Source organism: Gekko japonicus, unplaced genomic scaffold (assembly GCF_001447785.1).
Source record: "Gekko japonicus isolate JY-2015 unplaced genomic scaffold, Gekko_japonicus_V1.1 scaffold97, whole genome shotgun sequence".
Lineage (NCBI taxonomy): Eukaryota > Metazoa > Chordata > Lepidosauria > Squamata > Gekkonidae > Gekko > Gekko japonicus.
Window position 1 is genome coordinate 230,157 of NW_015170278.1, and position 14,745 is coordinate 244,901.

General features: G+C 44.5%; 1 protein-coding gene across 1 annotated transcript in view; it reads left to right on the plus strand.

The window, feature by feature from the left end:
* Positions 1-14,745, plus strand: part of INPP4B (inositol polyphosphate-4-phosphatase type II B) — a 373,171-nt gene that overhangs the window by 145,678 nt on the left and 212,748 nt on the right. The gene's annotated exons all lie outside the window — the stretch shown is intronic.

A 14,745-nucleotide genomic window follows, 5' to 3' on the forward strand; every position in this document is an offset into this window, starting at 1 on the left:
CTACGAAGTACTTTAAAGCTCATTTGTTTTATTTTAATGTCTAGTTTTTCAAGCAGGCAACAATACTTTACAAAATCCTTTGCAATATTGTTTCCTGTTCTGCTTATGTTTATATTCAAGTACCACTGTTAAAAAGAGAACTTATTACAGTTGTCAAGTATTCTAGCTGGTGTATTAAAAGGTGAATATAAAGAAGTTATTTATTTATTAGATTTTTTTAGTCACCAGTGACCTGAAGGGTCTTGGGGTGACTTAAAACATTAAATACAATAAGGTAAAAGCAACATAAAAACAAATAACAAATATTAAATATTAACATCAAAATACTGAAATATGTGGCTGTCACCATACCACTATTAAAAAAGCCCAAACATGTTGTTACCCTCCAAAGGCCAACCTAAACAATTCAGCTTTGCAGAAACTAAACAAGTCTGGCAGGGCATGGATGTCATCTGAGAGTGTATTCCGTGGGGTAGGAGCCACAACTGAGAAGGCTCTTTCTCTGGTGACAGCTAACTGAGCTGTCTTGGGACAGACACCTGCAAGAGGTCACTAGACAATGACCAAAAGGAGCTTGTGGGGGTTGTAATGGTTATGAGGCTGTTGTTATGAGTTATGAGGCTGTTGGTGCCATGGGATTCTTTTTACTTGTGAGGGAGAAAAAGAAAAGTAGTCACATATAGAATGAAACATTATGGACATGCTGATAATGTCATAACATGATCTGCAGGGCCAGCCCAAGGTTGTCCTGTGCTCTAGGCGAGCGCAGATGCCAACCTCCCGGCGGGGCCTGGAGATGCGCTCTGGACATCCTTTCCCCGGTGGCAGGTGGTGTGTGTGTATGGGGGGGGGGTCTGGGTCTGCGCGTCCCCCCTCCTCTCCCCAGCCGCTGCCGCTGCCTTTCTCATTTTCTCCTGCCCAGCTGCGGAGGGGGGAGAGGGGGCCCCCTTCTCCGGCCCAGCCGCCGCCACCGCCTTTCTCGCAGCTGGGAGGAGCTCTGCGGCCGAATGGGAAGTGGAGAAGTGCTCGGGCTGGAGGCGAGCGCTGGTGGCCGCCACGCGTCCTCCTCCTGAAGCCGGCCTGCAGAGCTCCTCCCAGCCGCGAGAAAGGCGGCAGTGGTGGCTGGGGGGAGGAGGAGGGGGGCGCGCGCTGGTGCCTCGGCTGGAGAACCAGCCCTGTAAACGTTGTTGAAAACAAGCTGCAACTCGTCAAGAGGCCTCTAGATGCCTTCGCGGCCTCTAGATGCCTTCGATCTATCTCGAGTCTCAACATATTTGAACCGAAAAGGGGGGGGGGGATCAACGACGACAACTGAAGGCAAATCTTAAACCCCCCAAAACGGAAGACAAATATGAAAACGAAAAACCGAAAGCAAACAACAAAAAAAGAAAACCTCCCTGAAATTATAAACATTGATCATTTAAAATCGCCCGGGTCGTTTTAACCAGGGCCGGCCCGAGGTCTTTTAACGCGACCGGATTGTTTGTGCCGGCGCAGGGTACGTGCGTGTTTGAAAAGGATCGCCTCGTCCGCTTTCCCGCTGACTCTTTAGGGCTGTAACAGCTCGAAAATATTTAGGGCACAGCTTCAGATAACATATTTGAACCGAAAAGGGGGGGGGGGATCAACGACGACAACTGAAGGCAAATCTTAAACCCCCCAAAACGGAAGACAAATATGAAAACGAAAAACCGAAAGCAAACAACAAAAAAAGAAAACCTCCTTGAAATTATAAACATTGATAATTTAAAATCGCCCGGGTCGTTTTAACGCGACCGGATTGTGTGCGCCCGCGCGGGGTCCGTGTGTGTTTGAAAAGGATTGCCTCGTCCGCTTTCCCGCTGACTCTTTAGGGCTGTAACAGCTCGAAAATATTTAGGGCACAGCTTCAAATATTAAAAATGCAGCTGGCTCCGCTTTCCAACCTTCTCTTTGGCTGCAACAGGTTTTGCCCGCCAGGCCTGGGACCGAATCGCCCCGTATTTGAAGCTGCGCCCCCGCTCGGGCTGGAGGCGAGCGCTGGCGGCTGCCACGTGTCCTCCTCCTGAAGTCGGCCGGCAGAGCTCCTCCCAGCCGCCAGAAAGGCGGCGGTGGCGGCTGGGCCAGAGAAGGCCCCCACCTCCCCTCCCCCGCAGGAGACGGGCAGGAGAGCCGCCGCCACCACCGCTGCCTTTCTCAGGAGGAAAGCGCCGCACCCTGCCCACGACACCTCCGCGCGTCGTCCTCCTGCAGGTTGCAGCCAGGCGGCAGAGCTCCTCCCAGCTGCTGGCCGGGCCTCGGCGGCCGCCCCTGCTTCTTCTCCCGCGCCCTCACCGCCAGCTCGCGCTCTAGGCGAAGGCCTAGTTTGCCTAGCGGGCGAGCCGGCCCTGATGATCTGTTGCTGAAGGAACTTGGGGGTCCTAGGATTTTTTTCACACACACTTTGGATATTAGACTACTTTGCACATAACAAACCATAGTTGTTGTGACATCCTGGATGAAAAAACAAGCTGTGGTTTGTTCTTTTGCGTATGAATCAGGTTTCCAAACCACAATTTAATCTGGTTTAGAATCCTAATTTGCCTCTCCATTTTATCTGATTCATAAATCACAACATAGTAGTTTGGTGTAAACAAGGGAATCTTCCATATCCAAATAATGCGTGAGAGGATGGAGAGGGAATGTACAAATCCAAGGATTTTTAAGCCTTGTTCCCATATCAAACAAACAAACATGATTTGTTGTTACGGATTAACTCAGTGTCATATTTGCTTTCCCATTTTAATTGATACTAGGCATTGTAGATAATCAACTGCAGAAGAATCCATTGTTACTTTTGAGAAATGCTTTCTGATGCATACTTTTAAAAAGAAGGTATTTAGAATTAATTTTTTTTGGTTGCATAACACTGGGTTGGATCCACTGACTCTCTTCCAGTAAATAAGGACTCTTCTTCCAATATCGGAAGCCTTAACAGGAGCAAAGTTTTTTATTTACTGAAAAAGAGTTGTTGATTCCAGCTCAGTGCTTCCAGTATTTTTGAAGATGGGAGCCCTCAATCCTACCATTTTCATAGAGGGAAAGATGACTTCATTTACTTGAATTCTAATTTGGAGTTATGGCAACAGATTCAATGCTTTGCCATTTTGTGACAATATGCACACCTTTCTGCTGGTAGTTTGGGAGCATGACTTGTAAAGCACTTGTAAAGATCTCCTGATTTTTTTAAAAAACTCTCTAGGTAGGATTAAATCATAATGGCACAACCTTTATAGTTCCTGTCCAAGGTTTAGTATAAAGGTTTAGTGCCAAAAATGTTACCTGATGCATGGTGTGGCCCATATGACCATGCTTCTCACCCTGTCACCACTGATGTAGCCATACCTGGATTCTGCTGAGTCTGTTTTACTGGAATAAGAGCTGAATATGCATTCCTAGGAGGCAAGGTTGGAAGAAGTACATGAGGAGGAAGCAGGAACTAGGGACACAAAATGTTATGGAGCCATTGCATATGTCTAGTCAGTGGTCCCAACAAAGTAGCTCAGGCAGATGGATTTAGGTTTCTTGGAACAGCGAAGTGGTACTCCAAGGCACTGCAAAGTTAATCACTACTCAGGAGTAGCAACAGGCTTTTTAATCCCTGAATATTTGGTGTAAAATTATCCTCTCTCACTCAGACACACAGAAACATATACCTAGGCAACTCTAACCAAATTTGAATTAAAAAATTGTTCTCCTTTCTGTTGTTCTGGCTTTATGTATTCTGAGTATCTGATTTTTCATAACATTGTACTCAATTATATTGTGGTATTTGTTGTATGACTATTTAGCAAAAGCAAGAGCCCCATTGCTCAAGCATATGGTACATGATGTTGTGTCTTATATAACAACTGGGTACTTTAACAACAGTTGTATTAGCAATAGCAGATAAACGAAAAATGTTCAGGACATGGAGAATGAGTCTCAAGTCTCTTACCTTGGAATTATCCCATTGGTGCAGTGGAGCTATTTCAGAATCCAGGGTTTGTTTGTTTATGTAAGATATCCTGCTCAGGTTGTAGATCACAGCTATAATTTTAGAATCAGTAGATGAAACCATATACTGAAGACCATGGGAGATTCACCTTTCTGAAAAATCTATGCTGACATCTGTTTCCACATCACAAATATTTTCTTCCATATTGCCATAAGCCAGTTTACTTTATGTTTCACTGACTTAAGTCAGACTGTCTCAAAAATGTTATAGATGATTTTTGTCTTAACACTGCAGTTGTTTAGATCATTGTGCTCGAAAAAAGGGATTAGAAATATTGCAACTTTTTTAAAAATGCTGAGATTAACCTCCTGATTTGGAGGTATAATTAAGGGGTATTTTTTCAATTAATTCGAAATAACAAAATGTTACCCCTTAGAGTTGCCTGGCATTGCAGTTATTAAATGACTGAAGATCATTGAGTAAGTATTGTCTCATTCAACATAGAGCCACTTGAACAAGAATGAGCCATGAATGTGTATTTATTAGCAATGGGCACAAACTGGGAAAATATGGTTCATATTGGTTCGTGGTCTGTGGTGTGCCCGGTTTGTGAGCCTCTTTTTAGGCACCAAATGGGGTTCATGATGCAGTAGAACACCCTTCCTGGTGTGCTAGAGACACCAAACTCACAGGGGATCACTGGATGACTCTCCTCTATCTCCTCTCCATGTTTGGTGAGGATTGGATTTATGAGGTCTGGGATAAAGCTTTCTGGGTAAATGACAGGTGCGGGTTCAAGAGCATATAGAATGGACCATGTGCAAGCTAGAGACATCAAACTTGCAGGGGGCCTCCCCCAGATATTCCTTTAAATGCTCTCCAGGTTATGTGCAGATTGGATTTAGGGGGTTCAAATTATGGCCCCCCGATGAAGATGGCCCCAGGAAGGTGCTTTTGGGGAAATGTCAGGTGTAGGTTCAAAATTGTATAGAATGGAACCCCTGTAAGCTACACACACCAAACACAAAGGGAACCTCACCCTGCCACCCACTCCTCTACAATCTCTCCAAGTTGGGGGTGGATTACATTTCTGGGGTCCCAGTTACGGATCACCAAAATAGGTCTCCCCAGTGCTCTCTCTGGAAAAGACACCAAACTCACAGGGAAACTTCAGCGGGGCAGTCCTCCCCCCAGCCAGACCCTGGAAGCAAGGCAAGCATTCTCGCTATGCTCACAGCCCCCCAAGTGTCCAAAGGCAGGTTCTGAAGAACAGAAAGGCAGACATCCCCAGAGTTTTGACAGGGGCTCCCCAAAGTAACCATATGGCAGCTTGGCAGGCACCCTAGCCACACAATACAAGCAAGGGAAGCATGCCCACAACTCTCACAGTCCCCCCCCCCCCGGGTTGAAAGGTCCAGCACACACCAATCAACCATATTCTTCTATGCAGAAAAGGAACGAAAACGCATGTTGAACTGGTGGGGCCTCCCCCAAGTCTCCAAAAGCAGGTTCTGAAGGACAGAAAGACAGACATCCCAGAATTTCAGCAGGGGCAAGCCAAAGTAACCCGATGGCAGCTTGGTAGAGACTCCTGGCAAGTACTGAAATTCAGCATGGCATGCCCACAATGCTCCCAGGCCCCTCAGGCCCAAATACATACATGTTCTGGTCACAGCCCACCGCTAGGTGAAATTTCTGGTTATTCACCATTAGTGGAACACATTGTACAGATAAGAGATTACCTGTTGTGAATTGTACACGTGCAATGGAAAGGGGTAGTCAAACAGGGGCTTGCTTGTACAGGCAGATGTTTGTTGAGGTAGATGTTTGCTGAAGTGGATGTTGTTCCATGAGGTAGGTGTTGTGTTTTGCGGCAGATGTTTCATGAAGTAGGTGTTGGGTGAGGAATATTTTCTTTGGAGGGTAAGAGTAAAGGGGGGTATCCAGGGGTTTTCTCAATGTGGGAATTTCAGTGAGAAAGTGTTGGGAGTAGGGCCAGCCCATCCCCACCCAGCAGAGGCAGCCATCCTTCCACCCAAGCACCAAGGGTTCAACCCGCATACTGCATGGTGGATCACCCAAAGAGAAGGAGGAATGGGGGGACATGCAGGGGAACAACCATAGGCCTGGATCTTACTCTGTGAGGTCCAGAGAGGGGTAGCCCAGCAGGGAGAGGTGACTTTGAGGAAGGCCAACTTGTCCACCCTGTCATTCCCACAAGGACACTGACAGTGCCATCCAGAAGGGCTACATGGAGGGCCCAGGAAAGAATCATTTGCTTTGTTGGCGAGATGATTCCTATGGATGGCCAATCCTTCTCCATCATGGAGGACGTAGCCGTTCACCAGTTGCTGGAACACCTGGCTCCCTGGTACTCCATCCCCTCATGGAGGACCATGAGCCGACAATTCTTGCCCACTGTGCACCACTCCACAGTGGCAATGGTCAAGTCTCTGCTCTCCAGAGTACAAGGCAGAACCCTGCACTTCACGGCAGAGCTCTGGAGCAGCCAGCAGCATGGCTACCTTTCCCTCACTGCCCACTGGTGGCAACCAGAGGACTTGATTGTCAAGGATTGGAACAGGCCCCAGGAGGGGACAGCCCTGTCACCGGGCTACAAAGTGGTTTTGAACAGGGGATAGTTCTGCCTCTCAAGCCCTGTTCTCTGTGCTCCCACCTTCAGAGGTGAGGTGGGTGGTGACTAGAGATAGGGCATTTTCTGTTGTGGTACCTCGCCTTAGAATGCTCTCCCCTTTGATGCTCACCTGGTGCCTAGTTTACTTTCTTTTAGGCACCAGGGCAAAACACGTCTGTTTTACCCAGGCTTTTAATTAGGGGTTTTATCTTGTCAAGGTTTTAATGGTCTGCTCCTGTTTTGTAGATAGTTTTTTTGCTACTTATGTCCAACGAGTTCTTTTTAGTGGTTATTTTTAATGGTTTGAATAATCTGCCTTGAGCAGGACTCTGAAGAGGCAGCATTGCAATGTCTTAAATAAGTAAGTAAATAAATAATGACATATTTGTGAAGACTGAATTTGGACTTTTGTTTATGTAATTTAATCAGAGTATCAGTCTTGAGTTCACATAGTCTGTTCATTCCTGTATTTGCTAAAATTTAACATCAAGCATTGGCCATTATGTGATAAGGTTTTTGTAATTAGAGCTGAGAGGTGATATTCTAGGCCTTGCTCTATCACTGAATTTTCTGTTTAGTGTGGTGTCACAAAACTTCCTTAATTATCTAAGTTTGCTGTCTGTAAAGTGAAGAAAGTAATACCATTTATGCAGGGCTATTTTTGGGCAGGAACACACAGGAACGGAGTTCCGGCTGGCTTCGGCGTTGGCCACGCCCACTACAGCCAAAACCTCTGCATGTGAGCACACAGAGGGAAGGCCTGGAGAGCAACCCCCCCCCCCCGCTACTCCAAGGGCTGGCTTGCCTGGGCTCGCAAGCCAAGGGAAGGAAGTTTAAACTGCCTTCCCTTCAAGGGGGGGCTTGCCCGGGCAAGTCAAGGGAAGGCATGGGGTGTGGCCTAATATGCTAATGAGTTTCTGCTGTTGGGTGTGGCCTATTGTGCTAATGAGTTCCTGCTGGGCTTTTTCTACAAAAAAAGCCCTGCATTTATGATTCTTTCACTGTGAAACTGATGAATAGCTTATTTAAATAACTGATAGCCCCTAATCTTTGTAACAAAACAAAAAGGTAATTCTTCATTTTTGAAACTGATATTTCTTGTGCAAAGCTTACATGGAAGTGTGAAAAGAAAACCAACCACCTAAGCAGCCTGGTCATACTTAACAACTGAAATTCAGTGGGGAAATAGCAACTCTAAAGTGCAGCTCTATGGATGTCTTCCCAGAGCAATCAATAAGGAGGTTAGTGAGGCAAAGCTTATCTTCCTGACTTTTTGGTCTCTTGATGGCTTTGCCCCCCCCTCCTCAACCCCAGATGGAAAAAATAGAAAAACTTAACAAAACATCGCTTGCTCTTCTTTCCTTCCTAAATGTTATTACTTTTCATATTGGGGCACTCGGTGAGTACTGTCTATGTTTCTTTCAGTTCGTACTTTTAAAAAATCTAGTGATTACAAAGATTCCCTTTTTAAACTAGAAAGAAACACGCTCACTTAGGGAAAATATAGTATGGAATGACATAATAAGCAGGTATTTAAAATTATTTTTGAAACCAAGTTGTTCTGTGTTCCCTAGTGGGCATTGATCTGTATCACAGAACTGCTTGGCACAGTTTACCCGTGTGATGTTCCCTTTTGCTTGCAAGTCAGATACAGGGTATTCACCAAGGTTCCTGCTCTTAGATTCTTAGGTTTACAGTAGAGATGGGTCTGTTGAAAACAACATCTGTTTATTAGGAAGGAGATACAGAAATGGGAGTAACTGGTTTAAGGACAAGGGAGCTCATGCAATCTACAATTCTAACTAATAGAGCTTAGGAGCATGGACTACACCCCATAAGATTAAACCATCACACACAAATATCAGAGGGAGGAACAGACTGTTCCATTTTAAAATATACAAAAAACAGACCACAGCCCTGTCTGCTAAACAACCCAGGTGATGGGGGAGAGAGATGTGCAGATAAGATTTTGATAGCGTGACTGCCTATGTTTGTGATCCCTTTGCTGTGAATACTTTTTTGTGGGGAGTCTCTTTTTTATCTATATATCTAATAGCGTAGGCGCCCCCTGTGTGCGGATATCTAAATCCGCACATTGGGGGCACCTGGGGGGCAGGGAGATTTTCCTGCACACTTGGGGCAGTCCCCAATTGTGCAAAAAATCTAAAAAGTAGAAAAAAAATATAGAGGGGTATTTAAATCCCCCCAAAAGTAAAAGAGGGAACACTCTGGGAACTCTGTGGCGGGCTGGCCGTTGGAAGCCGCTCAGGCCTCGCCGCAGGAGTGAGGGGAGGGAGGAAGAGATCGGCGGCAGTGGAGGAGACCACTGGACTCGAGGGGCAGGAGGAAATCAGCAGTGGCGATGGAGGAGGAGACTGCCGTAGCCGGTGAGGGGAAGGGGAAGAAGAAGATCGGTGAGGCCTGGTGGCTGGAAGCTGCTTGGGCCTCACTGCAGGAGCCGGGGTGGGGGAGGAGACCGGAGGAGGGGGTGGAGGAGATCGCCGATGGGGCCAGGGTGGTGGTGGAGGGTGGGTGGAGGAGATCGCCGACGGTGCCAGCGTGGTGGTGGAGGGTGGGTGGAGGAGGCCGGGGATGGAGGGGAATCGGTGGGCTTGGTGGGTGGCAGCCGCTCAGGCCACATCGCCAGTGTCCGGGAATGGAGGGGGAGGCTTACCTGCTGCTGCTTCCTCCTGCTCTGCGTGGAGCTCTTCCCCCCTGCGAGTATCGCAATTCCCCTTTCTTCTATATAATCTAATATTTTTTTCTGACACTACGTAGTTATTCCAAGTCTACTTCAACTAAACTGCCATTAACACAAATAGAGAGTTGGCAAGACTTAAATGTGTGGTACTACAATACGTTAGAATATTTAAATTCCTATTTGTGGCTTGCTTTCAAAAGTATAGATACTTTTTGTGATTCTCAAGGACTATGAAACAAATTCAAGTTTGATTTTTCTCCCTTTACCTGTATCTTCAGTCTTTTCACCTCTGATTATTTTCCCTTTGAAATAGTTGAATTCCCATTATTCTATTACATCCTGCTCCAAGATGCTGTGTTCCATATTCTGTTTACTGCTGTTCTCAATAGCTCTTGTTTTATAATTTCACTCTTATTTTTCTTCTGCAGTATCTTTGAAGTTTAATATTTAAGTAAAGATATTGATGCAAATGCATGTATCTTAAAATGCATTATTGCTCCATATTATCTGGAATGTATTGTTTTGTGTTTCCATTAGTACAGATACTGTTTTGAAATACCTGACCCCAGGCTAACAAAAGTTAATAATTATAACATTTTTCCTTTTAAAAAATCAATTCAGTCTTTATTTTGGGAGTTACAGGTTCCATTCTTACTAAAAGGTCAGACACTTTGATTCTGTTTTTCTTGGCAAAGTTCTTGTAACTTTATAGAAGGGCTTTATTAAAAATCCATATAGTTTAGGCAAAAACATGTAATGGGTACATATCTTCAGCTGACCATCACATGATGTAAATTGCCATACTTTGAACACATACTTTAAAAAGTGTGTCAGCCAATCATGTGTGATGTAGAGTCATGCAGTAAGAAAAAACAGAAGTTAGAATTACTACAAGTAATTGAACTGGTATCTAGTGCAGGGTTACTCAGTGGTCAGCCACTGTACTGGGACTGACAAGGGTACAATTAATGTAGTCTATAAATTAAATACTTCTAGTCCAGGTCTGCACCATGCATGACCAAATTAATAGAAGCCTGTTAGCTGCATATCTTCCCATAAGGAACCAAATTGGTCTCTAGGTTTTGCAAGGAATATAAAAATAGTAAGGTTGTTGAGCATGAGAAGAGCCAAAATACATGACTGTTTTCATCTTAATCCATCACTAGGTATCTGTGTGTGCCTGTTCTGGCCTACTCAACTTCATTTTAGACACTGGTGGGTTAGATGAGTTCCTTCAGGGATTTTATTTATTTATTTATTTATTTATTCATTCATTCGGCTTATATACCGCCCTGACCTCGAAGGGTCTCTGGGCGGTTTACATAGTGGTTCTAACCAACCAATTAACCTAACTAGGGCCACATTGTCTACAGGGTGGTGACTGCCTACCAGCACCCCGGGCTAGTTGTCATCCGGCTTCCTTCCGCGGCTTCAGATATTGGTGTCCTGGTGCCCTTTCTGGAGCCGATCTTTCCCGAGCAGCTTCCTCCAGCAGGTCTCGTCTTGGCGCATGGCTCTGTGTTGGCTGAAGTTAAGGCTTCTGTCCACAGGTGGCTCCGCCGTGCTGCACCGCACATCACCACACTCTCCAAGGCTCCACATCTCCAGGCTCCGCCTCCAACGTTGCTCCACCGGGTCGCCAGGAACTGCTCCACCGCCATTGTTGCCGCTGCCGCCAAACCCTCTACCGCACAAGGAGGAGGGGTGCCTCCTGCCACCTAGGGCAGGTGCCCACTTTATCTACTTGCATTTATGATGCTTTCGGACTGCTGGGTGGACGGGAGCTGGGATGTGGGCCGGGAGCTCACCCCGACCATGGTGGGTTTCGAACAGCAGTAATGGCTGTTCATTGCTGTTACTTTGCAGGCGTTCTTACTGCCTGCGCCACTGCTCCCTATGTTTAGGTTTATTAGGTTTATTAATTTTTGTGGGGGGGGAGGAGAAGCATAAGCTCTCTGATGTTATAGAGAGATGTGCATATGAGGTTGTATTCCATAGATGCAAGTCTGACTGGGTGGAACACTTCTTTTTTTAAAGGAGTTTGTCATTAGAACATCACTGAGCATAACGATGCACTTTATTTCACATCACCTTGGTTCCATCGTGTTATGTCTTGCACAGAAGAAGCATCAGCATACCAAAATTTTGTATTCTTGTTCTCAGGAGCCTCACTTTCATTACTGAATGAAATCAACTGAGAGTATTTGTGAAACTAGCAGACCTATAATTTGGAGATGTGTCCGGTTTCTACAAATCTGACTTTTGATGGCACCTGACATTTTGCTGTGACCAAAGGTTGCCTATTTCTTCATTAAAGCTCAAAGGAAGGCAAAAAGGGAACTACTTTTTGCAAAAGACAAGCCATGAATATATCTCTAACAACACTAAAAATTCTACTTTCCATAGAAGATGCTTAGATCTTGTGCAGTCTTTCTCCCCCAATCTCAACAGTCAGTCAGAAACGTTCTCTGTGCTCCCCATCTTTTCTGTGCTGTACTCAGAAGTTTTTGATGGTACGCTATTCACTGTGAATCAGAAATTCCTGCAATAACACCTTGACTGGATAACAAAGGACTTGTCCTCACTTGCAGCATGACAGTTAATAAAATGCATACATGGGTTGCTGTCAGCCAGAAGCATCCACCTTACTGTTGAGAAAACGAGATTTATTTGAAGAGGGTGTAGAAGATAAGTTTCTAGTAGATTATGCCAAAGCTATTTGAAGTAACAGTTTTAGTATGAGTTTTTGTGCTGTTGCAAGATGATTTGGAAAAGACCAAATCTAGGAAGTATTTTTATGTCTCTCACAAGACCAAAATCTAGCAAGTATTTTACGTAATATATTTCACAGTAATATAAATAAAAGCATGAGTTTATTGATTTTACCCCTAGTAATGATAACATTTTTTGAAATGTGTAGGGAATTAATAACTGCTTCAAAATACCTCTGGAGCTTTGTTTTCTCACGGTATTTTTTGTGCCGCCATGGACCTTTCTGTTTTGTATGGAAAGAGGATTTGGAACATACTGCTTTTGACTTCTCTGAGAAGTACATGGAATGATTATTTTTACTTCCTTTATCACTGATGAGAGCCTGAGGATACTTGCAAAAGTAACTAACATTACTGATAAATGTTTGTTAAAATGATCATCCATTCTAATTCTTCTAAATTCAAGATAATATTTCATTAATGCAAAGTAAAAAAAATTCTCTTCAGGGCTACTTAACTAAGGAATTGCAGAATTAATCCTAAATTTGAAAGATCAGTCTGATGTACCTAAGAATGTTAGGTTATTTGATTCAGACCAGAAAGTGGCTAGGTTAACATTTCATTCTGTCCCACGCTGAATTGGCTGCATTCCATGCTCTCAGTTGCAAATAGGTACTTGAAGCATTTCATGTAGTTTATACTGCTGCATATAATTAGATCCACGTAACTAGCTCCTTTGTAAAGTGGCCATGGTCCTCAATGTACAGCAATGCACAACAATGGGAACTATTTTAAAAATTAGATATTTTGTATTTCATCTAAAACGCATATTGATGAGTATTGTTAGCCAAATTGCCTTATTCCTCTAATAAAATGGGGGAATTTGAATATTAAATGGCAATGGTTTTAATGAAGGGAACAATAACCTGTGTATACTGGATTCCAACTTATCCAGATCCCCAGAAATGGATGCAGAGACTAGATCTTAAAAGTGATTTATTTTACTAAATAATTCACACACATACAATATAAAATAAAACAATCACAAACTCAAATGATACAGAACAAAGAAGCTAGATAGAAAGGTACAGCAACAGTTGCATTAGCAGGATGGTATTGTTGATGGGAGTGATATTTTACCTGTCAAGCGCAATGAGGCGATCCTGCAGCAAAAACGGGGAAATTCTTAGGGGAAAGGGTCATGTGTTGGCCAGCAACGCACATGGAAGACTCCAAACAGCACTAAGAATGGAGTCAGCAAGGTAGGGAGGGATCAAATACGCAGGAAGTGAGAGAGAGAGAGCAAATGGGGAGATGCTCTCTTTTTATAACCTAAAATTACTGGGTGGGAGATGCTCCACCAGTCACGTAGTCCCCAAGAAATCTAGAAAAATCCAGTTACTAATGGTCAGAAGGATGGGTTTAATGGTTGGGCAATTGCAATAATAGTCAACTAATGGTGACACCTTTAGAGAGACAAAAGAAAGAAAAGAGTAGTGATATCTCAGCTCCATTGACGGTAGTTGGTCTCAACAACTTGATGATCGACAGCTGCATTATCAGGATGGGCAGCTAGAGGATGTGACAGCAGCCTAATCCTATTATGGAGTCAGTTCTTTTGTTTAGGGTGAGGCTGAGTGCATGCTACACCTGGAGCTGTCCTTATGCAAAGGTGGGGGGAAGGTGCCTGCATGATGGAGCAGGGAGCTTTCCATGACATCTGTGAGGGATATCCAGGTACCCTTTGCATAGCAAGGCTTCTCTTCTAGTGACCTCTTCTAGTGAATTGCTGCTGGTTCCGTGTGTTTGGAGGGTCAGGGAGGCTGGCTTGCCTCTTAGCATATGGCTGCAGGGTTGCAGGAGTGAGAGAAGCATCGGGTCTTCCATGGGTCCATGTCTGGGTAGGCATGCTGCTACAAAACAAGGTTTCCCTTGCCTGTGCACATGCCAGTGTTCCAGTAGAGTAGCACAGTCTCATGGTCACCATTCAGTCCATAGCCCTGGCACACTTATGGTACAGTCCAGCTTACAATTATAGTCCATAGCCTTAATAGATGCTGTGCAAGGCTCTTGCAGGGCAACAAGTCTGATTGATGAGTATGTGATAATATCTGGTTATAAGTCTCGAAAACAGAAATTTTACTATTTAATATGGCAAAGGAAGATCTTCATAAGTAAAACTGGTTATGTATCTTTTTCAAAACTAATATATCAGATCATTGCTTTATGACAGCTGCAAGACTTACTTTTACAAAGATATGGAAGTCATATTTTAGATCATCACATGTAGAATCTCTCTCTGTAATAATTCTCTGTTGGTGGTGGCATGTTGCTGAACATTCCACACGCTCCCAAATCAATATGCTCTGTGATGTGTCACTCAGAAGCTGTCCCTATCCACTGGCTGCGTTGTCTGAGACCTGTCTCCAACATTCTAAACAGCTTGTTGTTCCTCAACCCCCATGGCCAGTCAGAACACAGAGGCTATTTGCATATGCGGCCTCATTGGCCTTTGCCTCTAACATTCTAAACAGTTTGCTGTTGTGTTTGGGAGTCACTGAACGTGTCCTGAGGTAAAATTGCCATTCTCCCCGTAGGGCCTGGAGATCACCCAGAAATCACTGTGTTCCCCAGCTACAGCCAGTCATTTCCCCTACAGAAAATGTCCCAGCTATTACAACTGATCTTCAGATGACCAAGATCAGTTCTCCTGGAGACAATGGCTACTTTGGGCAGTGGACTC